The sequence below is a fragment of the Squalius cephalus genome, assembly GCF_949319135.1.
Source record: "Squalius cephalus genome assembly, chromosome: 5".
NCBI lineage: Eukaryota > Metazoa > Chordata > Actinopteri > Cypriniformes > Leuciscidae > Squalius > Squalius cephalus.
Window position 1 is genome coordinate 14,861,994 of NC_137126.1, and position 19,587 is coordinate 14,881,580.

Here is a 19,587-nt window from a genome sequence, read left to right on the forward strand (position 1 = left end):
CTTCAAGCAAAAGGAACTGGATAAAATATTTAAATGCTACCGATCCACAATCTGATATCTGACTTGTTATGCAGCCTAAATCATAATCACACCGTGTTCGTTCATTGGCCTGAGGAGAACTGGCCCTCTGACTGAACCTGGTTTCTCACAAAGTTCCTTGCCACTGTCGCCTCTGGCTTAATTAGTCTGGGACACTTTAGTATTCAACAATATTATTGCTTTGACTGAACTGACACTATTGGATGAGAGTTTTCTGCAGAACTGCTTTATAGATTAAATTAACTAATTTAATAATCAATGATCTTTACAACGGAACTGAATCAGAACTGAATCAACACTTAACTGACTTCAGATGAACATTGATTATTTTCTTTCAGAGCTGCTGTATAGCTGAAATGAAGTGTTTGCATCAATGAATTATTGTTATCACTGTAAAGCTGCTGTAAGAAAAAATGATGTGGACGTCGAAGATCTCAAAAATGAAGTTTATTACAGCATAGCAGTGGCAAGGTACACAAAGCACCTTGGGTTCACCGGCGTCAGAATGAACCCAGAACATCCAAATCTTAAACCTTTTATCCTGTTACAGTTTACAACTCTTAATGTAAATGAAGTTGCTCCTGTTGTGACAGCTGTGGTCTGTATGTTAATGAAGTTGAGACACCCCATTGTCTGAGAAGGTTCTCTGTGTCCCACACCCAGTCCCATTCTACAATTGACTACCATTTGCTCAGGATGTGATCAACCCAAATGGTCAAGAAACAATATAACTTGATTGCCTTAATCTCTATGATAATTAAGCCATTTTGGGGATGAGCTCATTCTAAAATATATTTAGGAGTGGAATCTGGGTCGAGGCAGACTACAATTTCTTACACTGCTTTGAAACAATGACTTGACATTACCCATGATGCTGTACAGAATATTACACTAATCAGAAAGTCTAAAAAGTAATGTGTGCCAAAATAGCTCTTTAGCTCTGCCCTCTCCCATAAAGCACTGCAAATCTCTTGTTTGTATATATATGCAAACTTTGCAATAAACTTAAAATGCTTTGTTTTTACATATAATCAACATCTGTAAAAGAGTTTTATATTTCACTTATTTTTTAATTCAGTTATGCTGTTCACAATGCTTCATGAGATTGTAGTTCTTTCCATTAGTAAAGCCGTGAAGTACACAATATTGAACCTTTGTCTTTTTCTGCGATTCTCAGTTGTTATTTTTTGTTTTTTCAAATCAAATCAAAATTTTTTTTTTTTTTTTAGCTGATTGGCTTGGTTCATGGGTTGTGGCTTTAATGAAGACTTTTTAAAAATCTTTGGGTTTGGGACTTTGGGTTCTCATAATGTAGGACAAACCAGTGCACACACAAATGTTGGGTTTCCAAATGTTTTCAAATGTTTTATGGGGTCTTTTTTATAGACATAAGGATTTTTATACTATACAAACAGTATATTCTTTACCCAAACCCTACCACTAAACACAACCCTCACATTTAAAAAAAACAAACAAAAAAAAAACACCATTTAGTCTGATATATAAGTTGTTTTCCTCATGGAGACCAACATGTCCCCACAAGGTGAAAAATGACTGGTATTACAATCTATGTGGGGACATTTGGTTTACCAGGACCAATCCCCCCCCATATATATATTTTTTTTTTTCCCTTTTTTTCCCTTTTTTTGTATGTTTAGTTTAACCTCTATAATAAAAAGGAGCTGTAGAAAATACTAATCTTTTTCACAGTTTAAGAATTGCAACATTTTATTGCATAAAATGTATTTGGCATCAATTAGTAAAGTATTTTGAGTGTACAGTAGTATCTAAAAGCACAATTTAAATGCTTCATTAATTAACTAATTCATTTCCACGAACGTTTGGTTCAAATAAAAAAAGGCACACTGCTATAAATGCTATAAATGAAGCTAAAGTACTATACAAAAAAGAATACATTGGCATCTAGGAAAACTACTTTGGTCAAAACCAGCAAAGAAGTGAAAAATCCATCAGTCAAATGTCGGAATTTTGGTCATTTTTGTAAGGTCAGAAAAATACAGAGAAAATTGGCAATGATGGTTATTTTCAGTATACGATCACGTTTATCGCTGTATCGAGCAGCGAGGTGAAAGTACAGGGTTGACCTTTCCTCATACATATGTACAAGTTGTCCATTAGAAGCAGCACTCACACCAGGGGCATCGGCTGTTGTTTAGTCAATGTTGGCTGTAGTAAAACTATCTTCACCAGCAGATGGCGGCACTGGGCTGTCTTGGTCATCAGTTGAAAATGTTTTGAAAAAGCCCCTCTGAAAAATCCAGCAGTACAAATATATATATTTTTTTATTATTCTTTTTTTTTTTTTTTTTACAAATAATAAATTAAAAACAACAGATCCACAGGACACACATATCAACAGTTAAAGGTGAAGTGTAATTTCTGTGGCATAAGCATTGCAAAATATAATTCCATTTACCCATTTAAATATAAAATATAATTCCATTTCAATCCGCCCCATTTACCATTTACATTATCTTGACCCAGTTTATTGTTCACTGACTAGTATTAGTATGCCATTAATGGGGTTTCATCTCATCTCCCACAAAAGTATAAACATTGAGCCCCCCAGGCACCAGCAAAATATTGCTAATGGTCTGCTCAGATCCATCAATATATTTCTAGCTCAACCTATCGTGAGAGTTTGGTGCATGTCTACTGTAGCAGGATGAACTAGAAGGGCCATGGCTGTTGCGTTACATGGGAAAAGAAACACCTTAATTTGCTTGTTCAACATGTTTGGTTAGGGTTAGAGACAAGCTCAGCAGGACACTGGCCCTCCAGGACTGGAGTTAAAGAGCCCTGTCTTACAGTTTTGAAAATTAATATTCAGTATTTTAGGATAAAAAATTACACTCAAGCTTCAACTGTATTATGTGTTATAAACACTGACTTTATACAGCAGCACAAAGATGATCGCCATAGCAATGAGTCCAAGGATGATGGAGAGAGAGGCAATAAACACTGTGAGAGCCTGAGATGGGACCTCCAGTTCTGTCACAATCTGTAGAACACAGAGAAACAGAGAAGATGAAAAATGACTCCAACAAGGTCAAATATACCCTCCCAGAAGATGATGTGTTATCACTTTCTATGAAGACCATGTTAATAATGAATTATATATCCATTTATACTTATTTATATGCAAATATTATTGTTTTATAAATATATTTATAAAGACGCATTAAGACCTATAATGCATTATAAGAACAGCACAAATTACAGCACAAAACCAGCACAAATTACATTTATATTATTTTTAATAATTAAATCATAATACTTATTTCAATGCATGCACATTGTAAAAGCAAATGCATGACTTATAAGTATTAATTACTCCGTCGTATGGTTACATGAATGTATTTATAAAGATGCAACCAGCGCTGCTATAATGTTATTACATTATAATTACAATCAATTTTTTGTAATTCAGATTTATTTCTGTCAAATAAGTGAATATATTGTTGTTCTTATAAATACTTATTGTGAGTGATAATACAGTTACTAACCTTTATTAATAAAGTGCTTTAAATAAAGTGAAAACATAGGATGCAATTTTCCTCAAGCAAATGTTAAGAAGTCATGAAGATGTGCTCATTATACATTTTAAGTGGTTTACTTGTAAATGTAACTAATGAACAATAAGTCCTGTAATAAAAAAAAAAGAAAATTAAAAAATATATATCTTTTTAAATATTACATACTAGAAACACTGCAACAATATTTTTAAAGTATAATTCCAAACTGCTATAAGCAATACCATGCATATGTTTGAGGAGATATAGATTTTAAAAATTCAAAATTACCATTCATGAGCTCTAATGCAAACATTAGCCATTAAATACATAATTGATCACTAATTGGTACAGCAAACAAGTGTCTCTGGAACTATTTTATCTTTGATCATTTATAAATCAATGTATAATGGATTTTGAGCATGCTTTGAAAAAGCAAATGCATGACTTTTAAATAATTATTAAAAATAATATAAATGTAACTATAACTGTTCTTATAATGCAGTATAGGTCTTAATGAGTCTTTATAAATATATTTATAGAATAGTAATACTTACTTATAAGTAAGTATAAATGGGGCTATAATTCATTATAAGCATGGTCTTCATAGAAAGAGGAACCGATGATGTTTTATTTTTCTTACAGAGAGCTGATGAGAGTCATCTGGGGGATATTGGATGTACCTCTCAGTGTCAAATGAGAGAAACCCCCAGCTTATGATCCTTACCTGCAAACCAGACACCTGAAAAACAAGACTAGAAGTCAAAGACACTCACCCAACAATATTATTGATTTGATTGCACCGACAAGCTGGACATCACTGTTTTTCTGCAGAACTGCTTTATAGATGAAATTAACTAATTTAATAATTGATGATCTTTATAACGGAACTGAATAAACACTGAACTGACTTTAGTTGAACAATGACACTATTATCTTTTAGAGCTGCTGTACATGCAGCTGCAATGAACTGTTTGCATCATTGAATTATTGTTATCACTGTAAAGCTGCTTGAAATAATCTGTATTGTTTCAATATAAAGGTGACTTGACTTAAAGGCGGTATATACTGTAAATAAAGGTGACGACTTGACTTGACCCTACAATGTAAAAAGAAGAGGCTACAGGAAAAAAGGGTTGGTATAAGGGATGCACCGATACCCCTTTTCCTGATCACATTATGAAATAAATGTCTTTCTCCAAAACAGTTATTGGCACCCCTAGAATCTTTTATAAGTAAAATATCTCTGAAGTATATTCCCATTAATATTTATAGTTTTTAGCACACCAGGGTGACTAGGAACATGAAATTGTCTAGCTATGACTTCTTGTTTCACAGGTGTACAAATATGAGGAAACACAAATGCCAAATTCCCTTAATCATCCATGACAATGAGTAAAACAAAAGAATGTAGTTCTGATGTGCAGCAAAAGATTCTTGAGATTCACAAAATAGAAAGTGGCTGTAAAAAGCTAAAGCATTGAAAATTCCCATTTCCACCATCAGGGAAATAGTTAAGAAGTTATAGTCAACTAAAGATGTAACGAATCTGCCTGGAATATGGACATGTGTCTATATTGCCATAATGCATGAGGAGGAAAGTTTGTACAGTTTATATTGTAATTATATTCAGTTGTCAAACACTGTCAGAAATAGGGGTAGAGTAGGAGTCCATTTCTGTTCCCCATGGTACAATCTACACTAACGTACCCCATTGGGCTTATTATTGGACCTCAAGGTACATACAGTATATGTACCTTTTTGAGGGTCAAAAAGCATTAAAAGTTACATATATGAACCGTTTCTTTTAAAGGTTAAGGTACAATATTGTACCCTTGAGGGTACAGCCCCAGTGACAAGCCATTGTACCCCTAAAGGTACAATTATGTACTTTATTTTCTGAGAGTAAAGAAAGTAAAGTATATGTTCAGCTCATGCAAAGTTACTTACAATGTTATATGTAACATTGTATGCAAGTTAAATGTATTATATGTATGTACTGTCCCTGTAATCTACATAGAATTTGATTTAGAATTTTAAATTTCTATGCCTAAAGTCACCTTGCTAAATGTAATATTACCTTTGCACATAAAAACTGTGGCACTATTTCATTCCAGCAGTTTCATTGTATATTAGGCCTTTTGAGGAATCAGATATTCACAGGTATCTCAAGATAATGTTAACTGCTAAACTTTGCAGGAGAGTTGGTCTTCAGGAGCAGGGTTGTAGACCTTTTTGTTAATGTACCAACATATCAGAGTTGGTTTATATAACTAGCATAAATCATATTTATATATATTTCTTCCTTTGTTGTATGTTTATATGCAGGGCTGTAGTACTCGAGTCTGGTCTTGGACTCGAGACGTTTTTGCTATGGTCTCGAACTTGTCTCGGACTCGCTGGTATTTGGACTCGGACTTGTCTCGGTCTCAGCCACTGGTGTTGCCAAATATGGCTTTTGGTCTCGACCGAGTCCAGGGGGCTGTTCCATAAACCAAGATTAGAGTATAAGCCAGGCTTATTTCGGTTAGTCAGGCTTATTTTTGGTAGATTCGGTTTCATAAAGCAAACTTAAAATAGTTCAAACTCAGTTACCCTGGCAACTTATGCTGGGAAACTAGCCTGGTCCAGGGCAGGCTAACTGTCAGGCTAAGCCTCAGTTGTTACACAGATCCTCTAACGCTGACCAATAGGAACACAATGATATTACCACTGACACTCTCTCATACCATTATTGGACTTTATTAACCACTATTAGTCCAAAAATAAATACACAGTATACAGAAAATCAACTTAAATAAGGCTACAATGATAAATTAGACAATATAGACCTATATAGATAGATAGATAGATAGATAGATAGATAGATAGATAGATAGATAGATAGATAGATAGATAGATAGATAGATAGATAGATAGATAGATAGATAGATAGATAGATAGATAGATAGATAGATAGATAGATAGATAGGCCTAAATACAATATATATACTACAGGTTTTTTTACTGGCTGAATGTTTTGTGCCCAAGATTTAATTAGATTGTTTTAAAGATTTATGAATACATTTCTCTCTGGTTTTGTTTGGCAGCTGTAGTACATGTTTATGATTAGAAGAACATTAGAACACAATCTGAAAAAAAGCTTTGTAAAGCAGAAGTTAAAATCACAAAATTAAAAATAAATAATTACAAAAGCAGAGTATACATTTTAACTGGTAAGATGAATCTGAGCTTAGTAATTGACAGTATATTAGCCTACATTTGATTTACCCCATTACAATAGTTATTACCCCTTTACAGTTATTGCTATCATAAAAATACACACAGGTTTAAAATTCTAAATAAGGCACATCTAATGTCCAAATAACAAATATTTTAGTATATATATATATATATATATATATATATATATATATATATATATATATATAATGTACTTTATTATGTCTTTCAATTCAAACACATTTAACACAATTATACAAATTGACAGTTCCTTTAAAGACATCATATTTTCCCCCAATAAATATTCCTTATTTTTCCTTCTACTTTTTTTCTTTTGTGATAATACCCACCAACACATAGCCTAAAAACACACATGATTAGAACAATAACCAAAAAGTACATAGACACTTTTACATATGATTTAAGGGGGAAAAGACAAAAAACAATAAATAAATAGTAATAAAAATGTAACATTAACATATTTATATCAAACTCTTATAATGACACATAATTCCTAATAGTTATTCAAGTAATATTATTTGAATATCAAATATTCAATATTAAATAAGTAAATAAATAAAATAACAAATAACTAGAAATAAAAGGGAGGGAGGGTTATATAAAAATGTAGTTAATGTAGGCTAATATATATTCCTTTATTTTATGGAATATTCTTTGATTTTAGAGTTGCACATATCTTTTCAAAATGTATACATTTGCTCTTAATTTAATGTTATCCTCTCCATAATGTACTTTAGAAACTAAATCTACTCATTTAAAACTGGGGATTCTTGCTTTCTCCAAAAAAATATTGCATTAAAAGCTGTAATTCTCAGCATTCTAAATAAGTATACATCATCTTTATTAAGTAGCATAGGTCCTATACCCAAAACTATATTTTGTATCTTTATATATTTAGTTTCTTAAAAAAAATCTTCCCTGAATTATAGGCTACTTCACTGAAGTACTTCTGTTCGCTAGAAGTTCACTGCAACTTATCCAACATCCTAAAGATAAATTATTATAATTAGAAGATATTTCTAGTGTTATAAAATATCGCATATTAATTTTCCAAGCAAAATGTATATTTTAGTCAGAATTATTGCGCTCCTATTTGGCGCGCATGCGCGCAGCAGCGCTCGTTCAATATGAAAATTAGCAGCAAAATGGATACATTTGCATGACTTTCGAACATTTACAGATGGAGAATATAACTGTAAAATGTAAGTTTTGCACTGAGGGGAAAAAAAACATGTTACAAACGCATAAAACAGCACAAAATATACGCTGTTTGATGGTGGATCGATTTGATCCACGATCGACCTCTAGGGCTGCTTAAGAAACGCGTGCACACGCAATTATCTAGACTAGATAAACCTGGATCAAATTAGTGAGATTGCGTGAGCTTCAATTACCTTTTATGGAACCACTTTAGCCCCAACTCATTTGTTAGGCTCATTCAAGTCCGGTTTTGGAGTTTAATCCCCGCTTTTCTAAGCGGCTTTTATGGAACAGCCCCCTGGTGTCTTTATTATGTTCCCAGTAAGCACACACAGCAAACTCCCCAGTTTTAAATTAACACTCCTCGGTGTACATATAGGTCCAACTACAGGGTGTTAAAAATTAACACTGAAGCATTGTTGAAGTTAATGAGATAATTAAGTTATTAATTAAGTGATGATTGGCCATTAGTGGTGACACCTAATGTTAATAAGAATCATTGAAGGAAAGAGAAACAACAAGAACAGAAAAAAGAGAAACACAAGAACTACTGACTTCGAGCCATTACACATTATTGCACTTAATATTACCAGTTGGACTTTATTTCTGTCATACATCTACACAGGTTCTTATTTAGATTCAAAAGAAGTTTAGATGGTAATGTTTTATGGAATGGTTCGTTTCAAATCACCATTATGGTGACCGGTGTTTGCTTTAGTTGGGCTATTGACCCTTTCCTTTTTAACATTAGTTTTTCTCTGGCTGCGCCAACTCTTTGTTTATAAAGCAGATTTGTTGTGGTAAGAAAAACAACGATCTGGGCTGTGTTTCCTGAAAGCATCGCAAGCCTAATTTGATTGTACAGACCATCTGTTGCAATTGTTCTACGATCAAGTTAGGCTTAAGATGCTTTTGGGAAACGAAGCCCAGGTCATGATGGTTAGGGACTGTTCGTTATTTATTTAAGGGGCCACCGGAGGAGTTTTGAGATCTGTTGTCAAAAAAGACATGACCCTCCCTTCGCCAGCAACAATTTTTTCTATGACCCTCCAAAATGATTGTGAAAAAAGGCATGACCCTCCCCGATAATTTATTGATTAGCCTAATTCTGTACTGGTTTGCGCTTGGCAAAGATGTTCAGATAGCCATTGTTTGTTTGTTTTTTAAACCATAAACTCTTGCTTTCTCATCTGGCTGTAACGATAGACCAAACCTACGATTCGGTTCGTATCACGATTTTTTATTTTAGATTTGAAAAAAAATCATGTTTTCGTTGCTGATGCGGTGTGACGCGTTCAACATGTGGGTGGCGCTGCTAATAAAGCATCTAAAAGCTGTCACAAAGAACCGGCAAAAGTAATGATTATTAATATGTCATATAGGCCTAGACATTTTAATTGTTTTTAATAAACAAGTTTTTTCTGTGTCGACTGCAAAGATGAAGTTGACGATGCGTCGCGATCGTCTCAGAACGCGCCAGAGAGAAATGCACATTTCATAAGGAGAAAGCAGTCTGTTTTCCTTCGTTTTGAATTGTTCTGCATGTTTAAAAGTAGACATTTCAAGCTTTCTATATATTTCTCAGGTCTATGAGGCAAGTAGCACACCTTACGCTGAGTTTCGGTTCATTTATGAGACAAGAGTCCAGTTCACTCGCCCGCGCCTCCGTGTCATGATTATCTATTTTCTACTATATTTAGACTACTTCTTATTTATTAAATCCAGATGAAACATTGATTAAAATTAAGATAAAATTAATAAAAAAACGAAATTCACTTTAAAGAAAAGCTTTGTGCTTTCTGTTTGAGGTCTCTGTGCAATTTTTAAAGTCGCTTTAGAGCAGTCATGTCCGTGCGTAATGGAGAACTGTCACGTCCGTAACATTTTTTTTTTTTTTCACATAAATGCAAACACGAAAAATAAAATAAAAATATTATAAAATTTAATTTTCTGTGGAGGCCGATCTTTATTCATCCGGTGGGTATATATATTTTGGTTTGCACAGTGTAATTTATAGAATTACTAAAAAATATTTTGCCACCTAAAAGTTATTTTTTTGTGTCACGTCACATGTGTATTTCCCTCATATTAAATATAAAACGCATGTGTAGACTGATATTTTTCTAATGTCTTGACTCCTTTCAGACGTTTCAAATAAATGCATTTTCTGAGAATTTTTATTTTAAGTTTTGACTGCAAATGTCACGTCCATTCACTGGAATCGCCCAATTTTAACGAATTAATCCTCAACTATTTTTTGTGGTGTAGGTCTATGTATTTTATGTTAACTTAAATAATAGCCTACTAATAGTGCTATTAGTAGGCTTCAACTTTCAACTTCATCAACTTTCAACTTCATCAACTTCAACTTCATGTCTAGCCGACACTGACATAAAAAATAACTGTTTTATTAGTAAACAATTAAAATGTCTCCTGCTATATTGAACATATTTGCCTGTTCCTTACAAAACACTGACAGTGGGTTTTTTTTTTTTTGTTGAGCAGCTGCGGACAAATTATTTCGACACACACACACACACACAATATTGATAAACAGGATTTTTTTGTTGCTTTTTTAATACAATAAAAATTTCATTTAATTTATTGTCTAATAAAATTATAAGCCTATTATTTTTAGTTTATTAACAGCAACAACAGCTGTAAAGATGAAGTTGACGATCGCCATCTCCGTATTGAACACGCCTATAGAAAGAAATGCACATCATTACATAACCAGAGAGTAGCCTATTTCTTTTCGTTTTAAATTGTTAAAAAGACATTTCAAGCTTTCTTAAGATATATTTCATGTATGTGAGGCATATGCTGAGTTTCGTTAAGTTTAAACCATCATGACCTGGGCTTCGTTTCCCAAAAGCATCTTAAGCCTAACTTGATCGTAGAACAATTGCAACAGATGGTCTGTACAATCAAATTAGGCTTGCGATGCTTTCAGGAAACACAGCCCAGATCGTTGTTTTTCTTACCACAACAAATCTGCTTTATAAACAAAGAGTTGGCGCAGCCAGAGAAAAACTAATGTTAAAAAGGAAAGGGTCAATAGCCCAACTAAAGCAAACACCGGTCACCATAATGGTGATTTGAAACGAACCATTCCATAAAACATTACCATCTAAACTTCTTTTGAATCTAAATAAGAACCTGTGTAGATGTATGACAGAAATAAAGTCCAACTGGTAATATTAAGTGCAATAATGTGTAATGGCTCGAAGTCAGTAGTTCTTGTGTTTCTCTTTTTTCTGTTCTTGTTGTTTCTCTTTCCTTCAATGATTCTTATTAACATTAGGTGTCACCACTAATGGCCAATCATCACTTAATTAATAACTTAATTATCTCATTAACTTCAACAATGCTTCAGTGTTAATTTTTAACACCCTGTAGTTGGACCTATATGTACACCGAGGAGTGTTAATTTAAAACTGGGGAGTTTGCTGTGTGTGCTTACTGGGAACATAATAAAGACACCAGGGGGCTGTTCCATAAAAGCCGCTTAGAAAAGCGGGGATTAAACTCCAAAACCGGACTTGAATGAGCCTAACAAATGAGTTGGGGCTAAAGTGGTTCCATAAAAGGTAATTGAAGCTCACGCAATCTCACTAATTTGATCCAGGTTTATCTAGTCTAGATAATTGCGTGTGCACGCGTTTCTTAAGCAGCCCTAGAGGTCGATCGTGGATCAAATCGATCCACCATCAAACAGCGTATATTTTGTGCTGTTTTATGCGTTTGTAACATGTTTTTTTTCCCCTCAGTGCAAAACTTACATTTTACAGTTATATTCTCCATCTGTAAATGTTCGAAAGTCATGCAAATGTATCCATTTTGCTGCTAATTTTCATATTGAACGAGCGCTGCTGCGCGCATGCGCGCCAAATAGGAGCGCAATAATTCTGACTAAAATATACATTTTGCTTGGAAAATTAATATGCGATATTTTATAACACTAGAAATATCTTCTAATTATAATAATTTATCTTTAGGATGTTGGATAAGTTGCAGTGAACTTCTAGCGAACAGAAGTACTTCAGTGAAGTAGCCTATAATTCAGGGAAGATTTTTTTTAAGAAACTAAATATATAAAGATACAAAATATAGTTTTGGGTATAGGACCTATGCTACTTAATAAAGATGATGTATACTTATTTAGAATGCTGAGAATTACAGCTTTTAATGCAATATTTTTTTGGAGAAAGCAAGAATCCCCAGTTTTAAATGAGTAGATTTAGTTTCTAAAGTACATTATGGAGAGGATAACATTAAATTAAGAGCAAATGTATACATTTTGAAAAGATATGTGCAACTCTAAAATCAAAGAATATTCCATAAAATAAAGGAATATATATTAGCCTACATTAACTACATTTTTATATAACCCTCCCTCCCTTTTATTTCTAGTTATTTGTTATTTTATTTATTTACTTATTTAATATTGAATATTTGATATTCAAATAATATTACTTGAATAACTATTAGGAATTATGTGTCATTATAAGAGTTTGATATAAATATGTTAATGTTACATTTTTATTACTATTTATTTATTGTTTTTTGTCTTTTCCCCCTTAAATCATATGTAAAAGTGTCTATGTACTTTTTGGTTATTGTTCTAATCATGTGTGTTTTTAGGCTATGTGTTGGTGGGTATTATCACAAAAGAAAAAAAGTAGAAGGAAAAATAAGGAATATTTATTGGGGGAAAATATGATGTCTTTAAAGGAACTGTCAATTTGTATAATTGTGTTAAATGTGTTTGAATTGAAAGACATAATAAAGTACATTATATATATATATATATATATATATATATATATATATATATATACTAAAATATTTGTTATTTGGACATTAGATGTGCCTTATTTAGAATTTTAAACCTGTGTGTATTTTTATGATAGCAATAACTGTAAAGGGGTAATAACTATTGTAATGGGGTAAATCAAATGTAGGCTAATATACTGTCAATTACTAAGCTCAGATTCATCTTACCAGTTAAAATGTATACTCTGCTTTTGTAATTATTTATTTTTAATTTTGTGATTTTAACTTCTGCTTTACAAAGCTTTTTTTCAGATTGTGTTCTAATGTTCTTCTAATCATAAACATGTACTACAGCTGCCAAACAAAACCAGAGAGAAATGTATTCATAAATCTTTAAAACAATCTAATTAAATCTTGGGCACAAAACATTCAGCCAGTAAAAAAACCTGTAGTATATATATTGTATTTAGGCCTATCTATCTATCTATCTATCTATCTATCTATCTATCTATCTATCTATCTATCTATCTATCTATCTATCTATCTATCTATCTATCTATCTATCTATCTATCTATATAGGTCTATATTGTCTAATTTATCATTGTAGCCTTATTTAAGTTGATTTTCTGTATACTGTGTATTTATTTTTGGACTAATAGTGGTTAATAAAGTCCAATAATGGTATGAGAGAGTGTCAGTGGTAATATCATTGTGTTCCTATTGGTCAGCGTTAGAGGATCTGTGTAACAACTGAGGCTTAGCCTGACAGTTAGCCTGCCCTGGACCAGGCTAGTTTCCCAGCATAAGTTGCCAGGGTAACTGAGTTTGAACTATTTTAAGTTTGCTTTATGAAACCGAATCTACCAAAAATAAGCCTGACTAACCGAAATAAGCCTGGCTTATACTCTAATCTTGGTTTATGGAACAGCCCCCTGGACTCGGTCGAGACCAAAAGCCATATTTGGCAACACCAGTGGCTGAGACCGAGACAAGTCCGAGTCCAAATACCAGCGAGTCCGAGACAAGTTCGAGACCATAGCAAAAACGTCTCGAGTCCAAGACCAGACTCGAGTACTACAGCCCTGCATATAAACATACAACAAAGGAAGAAATATATATAAATATGATTTATGCTAGTTATATAAACCAACTCTGATATGTTGGTACATTAACAAAAAGGTCTACAACCCTGCTCCTGAAGACCAACTCTCCTGCAAAGTTTAGCAGTTAACATTATCTTGAGATACCTGTGAATATCTGATTCCTCAAAAGGCCTAATATACAATGAAACTGCTGGAATGAAATAGTGCCACAGTTTTTATGTGCAAAGGTAATATTACATTTAGCAAGGTGACTTTAGGCATAGAAATTTAAAATTCTAAATCAAATTCTATGTAGATTACAGGGACAGTACATACATATAATACATTTAACTTGCATACAATGTTACATATAACATTGTAAGTAACTTTGCATGAGCTGAACATATACTTTACTTTCTTTACTCTCAGAAAATAAAGTACATAATTGTACCTTTAGGGGTACAATGGCTTGTCACTGGGGCTGTACCCTCAAGGGTACAATATTGTACCTTAACCTTTAAAAGAAACGGTTCATATATGTAACTTTTAATGCTTTTTGACCCTCAAAAAGGTACATATACTGTATGTACCTTGAGGTCCAATAATAAGCCCAATGGGGTACGTTAGTGTAGATTGTACCATGGGGAACAGAAATGGACTCCTACTCTACCCCTATTTCTGACAGTGTTTGACAACTGAATATAATTACAATATAAACTGTACAAACTTTCCTCCTCATGCATTATGGCAATATAGACACATGTCCATATTCCAGGCAGATTCGTTACATCTTTAGTTGACTATAACTTCTTAACTATTTCCCTGATGGTGGAAATGGGAATTTTCAATGCTTTAGCTTTTTACAGCCACTTTCTATTTTGTGAATCTCAAGAATCTTTTGCTGCACATCAGAACTACATTCTTTTGTTTTACTCATTGTCATGGATGATTAAGGGAATTTGGCATTTGTGTTTCCTCATATTTGTACACCTGTGAAACAAGAAGTCATAGCTAGACAATTTCATGTTCCTAGTCACCCTGGTGTGCTAAAAACTATAAATATTAATGGGAATATACTTCAGAGATATTTTACTTATAAAAGATTCTAGGGGTGCCAATAACTGTTTTGGAGAAAGACATTTATTTCATAATGTGATCAGGAAAAGGGGTATCGGTGCATCCCTTATACCAACCCTTTTTTCCTGTAGCCTCTTCTTTTTACATTGTAGGGTCAAGTCAAGTCGTCACCTTTATTTACAGTATATACCGCCTTTAAGTCAAGTCACCTTTATATTGAAACAATACAGATTATTTCAAGCAGCTTTACAGTGATAACAATAATTCAATGATGCAAACAGTTCATTGCAGCTGCATGTACAGCAGCTCTAAAAGATAATAGTGTCATTGTTCAACTAAAGTCAGTTCAGTGTTTATTCAGTTCCGTTATAAAGATCATCAATTATTAAATTAGTTAATTTCATCTATAAAGCAGTTCTGCAGAAAAACAGTGATGTCCAGCTTGTCGGTGCAATCAAATCAATAATATTGTTGGGTGAGTGTCTTTGACTTCTAGTCTTGTTTTTCAGGTGTCTGGTTTGCAGGTAAGGATCATAAGCTGGGGGTTTCTCTCATTTGACACTGAGAGGTACATCCAATATCCCCCAGATGACTCTCATCAGCTCTCTGTAAGAAAAATAAAACATCATCGGTTCCTCTTTCTATGAAGACCATGCTTATAATGAATTATAGCCCCATTTATACTTACTTATAAGTAAGTATTACTATTCTATAAATATATTTATAAAGACTCATTAAGACCTATACTGCATTATAAGAACAGTTATAGTTACATTTATATTATTTTTAATAATTATTTAAAAGTCATGCATTTGCTTTTTCAAAGCATGCTCAAAATCCATTATACATTGATTTATAAATGATCAAAGATAAAATAGTTCCAGAGACACTTGTTTGCTGTACCAATTAGTGATCAATTATGTATTTAATGGCTAATGTTTGCATTAGAGCTCATGAATGGTAATTTTGAATTTTTAAAATCTATATCTCCTCAAACATATGCATGGTATTGCTTATAGCAGTTTGGAATTATACTTTAAAAATATTGTTGCAGTGTTTCTAGTATGTAATATTTAAAAAGATATATATTTTTTAATTTTCTTTTTTTTTTATTACAGGACTTATTGTTCATTAGTTACATTTACAAGTAAACCACTTAAAATGTATAATGAGCACATCTTCATGACTTCTTAACATTTGCTTGAGGAAAATTGCATCCTATGTTTTCACTTTATTTAAAGCACTTTATTAATAAAGGTTAGTAACTGTATTATCACTCACAATAAGTATTTATAAGAACAACAATATATTCACTTATTTGACAGAAATAAATCTGAATTACAAAAAATTGATTGTAATTATAATGTAATAACATTATAGCAGCGCTGGTTGCATCTTTATAAATACATTCATGTAACCATACGACGGAGTAATTAATACTTATAAGTCATGCATTTGCTTTTACAATGTGCATGCATTGAAATAAGTATTATGATTTAATTATTAAAAATAATATAAATGTAATTTGTGCTGGTTTTGTGCTGTAATTTGTGCTGTTCTTATAATGCATTATAGGTCTTAATGCGTCTTTATAAATATATTTATAAAACAATAATATTTGCATATAAATAAGTATAAATGGATATATAATTCATTATTAACATGGTCTTCATAGAAAGTGATAACACATCATCTTCTGGGAGGGTATATTTGACCTTGTTGGAGTCATTTTTCATCTTCTCTGTTTCTCTGTGTTCTACAGATTGTGACAGAACTGGAGGTCCCATCTCAGGCTCTCACAGTGTTTATTGCCTCTCTCTCCATCATCCTTGGACTCATTGCTATGGCGATCATCTTTGTGCTGCTGTATAAAGTCAGTGTTTATAACACATAATACAGTTGAAGCTTGAGTGTAATTTTTTATCCTAAAATACTGAATATTAATTTTCAAAACTGTAAGACAGGGCTCTTTAACTCCAGTCCTGGAGGGCCAGTGTCCTGCTGAGCTTGTCTCTAACCCTAACCAAACATGTTGAACAAGCAAATTAAGGTGTTTCTTTTCCCATGTAACGCAACAGCCATGGCCCTTCTAGTTCATCCTGCTACAGTAGACATGCACCAAACTCTCACGATAGGTTGAGCTAGAAATATATTGATGGATCTGAGCAGACCATTAGCAATATTTTGCTGGTGCCTGGGGGGCTCAATGTTTATACTTTTGTGGGAGATGAGATGAAACCCCATTAATGGCATACTAATACTAGTCAGTGAACAATAAACTGGGTCAAGATAATGTAAATGGTAAATGGGGCGGATTGAAATGGAATTATATTTTATATTTAAATGGGTAAATGGAATTATATTTTGCAATGCTTATGCCACAGAAATTACACTTCACCTTTAACTGTTGATATGTGTGTCCTGTGGATCTGTTGTTTTTAATTTATTATTTGTAAAAAAAAAAAAAAAAAGAATAATAAAAAAATATATATATTTGTACTGCTGGATTTTTCAGAGGGGCTTTTTCAAAACATTTTCAACTGATGACCAAGACAGCCCAGTGCCGCCATCTGCTGGTGAAGATAGTTTTACTACAGCCAACATTGACTAAACAACAGCCGATGCCCCTGGTGTGAGTGCTGCTTCTAATGGACAACTTGTACATATGTATGAGGAAAGGTCAACCCTGTACTTTCACCTCGCTGCTCGATACAGCGATAAACGTGATCGTATACTGAAAATAACCATCATTGCCAATTTTCTCTGTATTTTTCTGACCTTACAAAAATGACCAAAATTCCGACATTTGACTGATGGATTTTTCACTTCTTTGCTGGTTTTGACCAAAGTAGTTTTCCTAGATGCCAATGTATTCTTTTTTGTATAGTACTTTAGCTTCATTTATAGCATTTATAGCAGTGTGCCTTTTTTTATTTGAACCAAACGTTCGTGGAAATGAATTAGTTAATTAATGAAGCATTTAAATTGTGCTTTTAGATACTACTGTACACTCAAAATACTTTACTAATTGATGCCAAATACATTTTATGCAATAAAATGTTGCAATTCTTAAACTGTGAAAAAGATTAGTATTTTCTACAGCTCCTTTTTATTATAGAGGTTAAACTAAACATACAAAAAAAGGGAAAAAAAGGAAAAAAAAAAAATATATATATATGGGGGGGGATTGGTCCTGGTAAACCAAATGTCCCCACATAGATTGTAATACCAGTCATTTTTCACCTTGTGGGGACATGTTGGTCTCCATGAGGAAAACAACTTATAAATCAGACTAAATGGTGTTTTTTTTTTGTTTGTTTGTTTTAAATGTGAGGGTTGTGTTTAGTGGTAGGGTTTGGGTAAAGAATATACTGTTTGTATAGTATAAAAATCCTTATGTCTATAAAAAAGACCCCATAAAACATTTGAAAACATTTGGAAACCCAACATTTGTGTGTGCACTGGTTTGTCCTACATTATGAGAACCCAAAGTCCCAAACCCAAAGATTTTTAAAAAGTCTTCATTAAAGCCACAACCCATGAACCAAGCCAATCAGCTAAAAAAAAAAATAAAATTTTGATTTGATTTGAAAAAACAAAAAATAACAACTGAGAATCGCCGAAAAAGACAAAGGTTCAATATTGTGTACTTCACGGCTTTACTAATGGAAAGAACTACAATCTCATGAAGCATTGTGAACAGCATAACTGAATTAAAAAATAAGTGAAATATAAAACTCTTTTACAGATGTTGATTATATGTAAAAACAAAGCATTTTAAGTTTATTGCAAAGTTTGCATATATATACAAACAAGAGATTTGCAGTGCTTTATGGGAGAGGGCAGAGCTAAAGAGCTATTTTGGCACACATTACTTTTTAGACTTTCTGATTAGTGTAATATTCTGTACAGCATCATGGGTAATGTCAAGTCATTGTTTCAAAGCAGTGTAAGAAATTGTAGTCTGCCTCGACCCAGATTCCACTCCTAAATATATTTTAGAATGAGCTCATCCCCAAAATGGCTTAATTATCATAGAGATTAAGGCAATCAAGTTATATTGTTTCTTGACCATTTGGGTTGATCACATCCTGAGCAAATGGTAGTCAATTGTAGAATGGGACTGGGTGTGGGACACAGAGAACCTTCTCAGACAATGGGGTGTCTCAACTTCATTAACATACAGACCACAGCTGTCACAACAGGAGCAACTTCATTTACATTAAGAGTTGTAAACTGTAACAGGATAAAAGGTTTAAGATTTGGATGTTCTGGGTTCATTCTGACGCCGGTGAACCCAAGGTGCTTTGTGTACCTTGCCACTGCTATGCTGTAATAAACTTCATTTTTGAGATCTTCGACGTCCACATCATTTTTTCTTACAGCAGCTTTACAGTGATAACAATAATTCATTGATGCAAACACTTCATTTCAGCTATACAGCAGCTCTGAAAGAAAATAATCAATGTTCATCTGAAGTCAGTTAAGTGTTGATTCAGTTCTGATTCAGTTCCGTTGTAAAGATCATTGATTATTAAATTAGTTAATTTAATCTATAAAGCAGTTCTGCAGAAAACTCTCATCCAATAGTGTCAGTTCAGTCAAAGCAATAATATTGTTGAATACTAAAGTGTCC

The 19,587-nt window shown here is 33.0% G+C and overlaps 2 long non-coding RNA genes across 2 annotated transcripts; one reads left to right on the forward strand and one right to left on the reverse strand.

Annotated features, from left to right (window-relative positions):
* Nucleotides 1–1,687: 1,687 nt before the first annotated feature.
* On the reverse strand, nt 1,688–5,742 carry LOC307159061. Its single transcript, XR_013821334.1, has 3 exons — nt 4,216–5,742; nt 2,951–3,061; nt 1,688–2,308 (listed from the first exon to the last, which is right to left on the reverse strand). It is a non-coding gene; the product is annotated as an uncharacterized lncRNA (long non-coding RNA).
* Nucleotides 5,743–14,032: 8,290 nt separating this feature from the next.
* Nucleotides 14,033–19,303, forward strand: LOC307158341. The gene is made up of 3 exons (XR_013821213.1): nt 14,033–15,559; nt 16,714–16,824; nt 17,467–19,303. It is a non-coding gene; the product is annotated as an uncharacterized lncRNA (long non-coding RNA).
* Nucleotides 19,304–19,587: the final 284 nt, after the last annotated feature.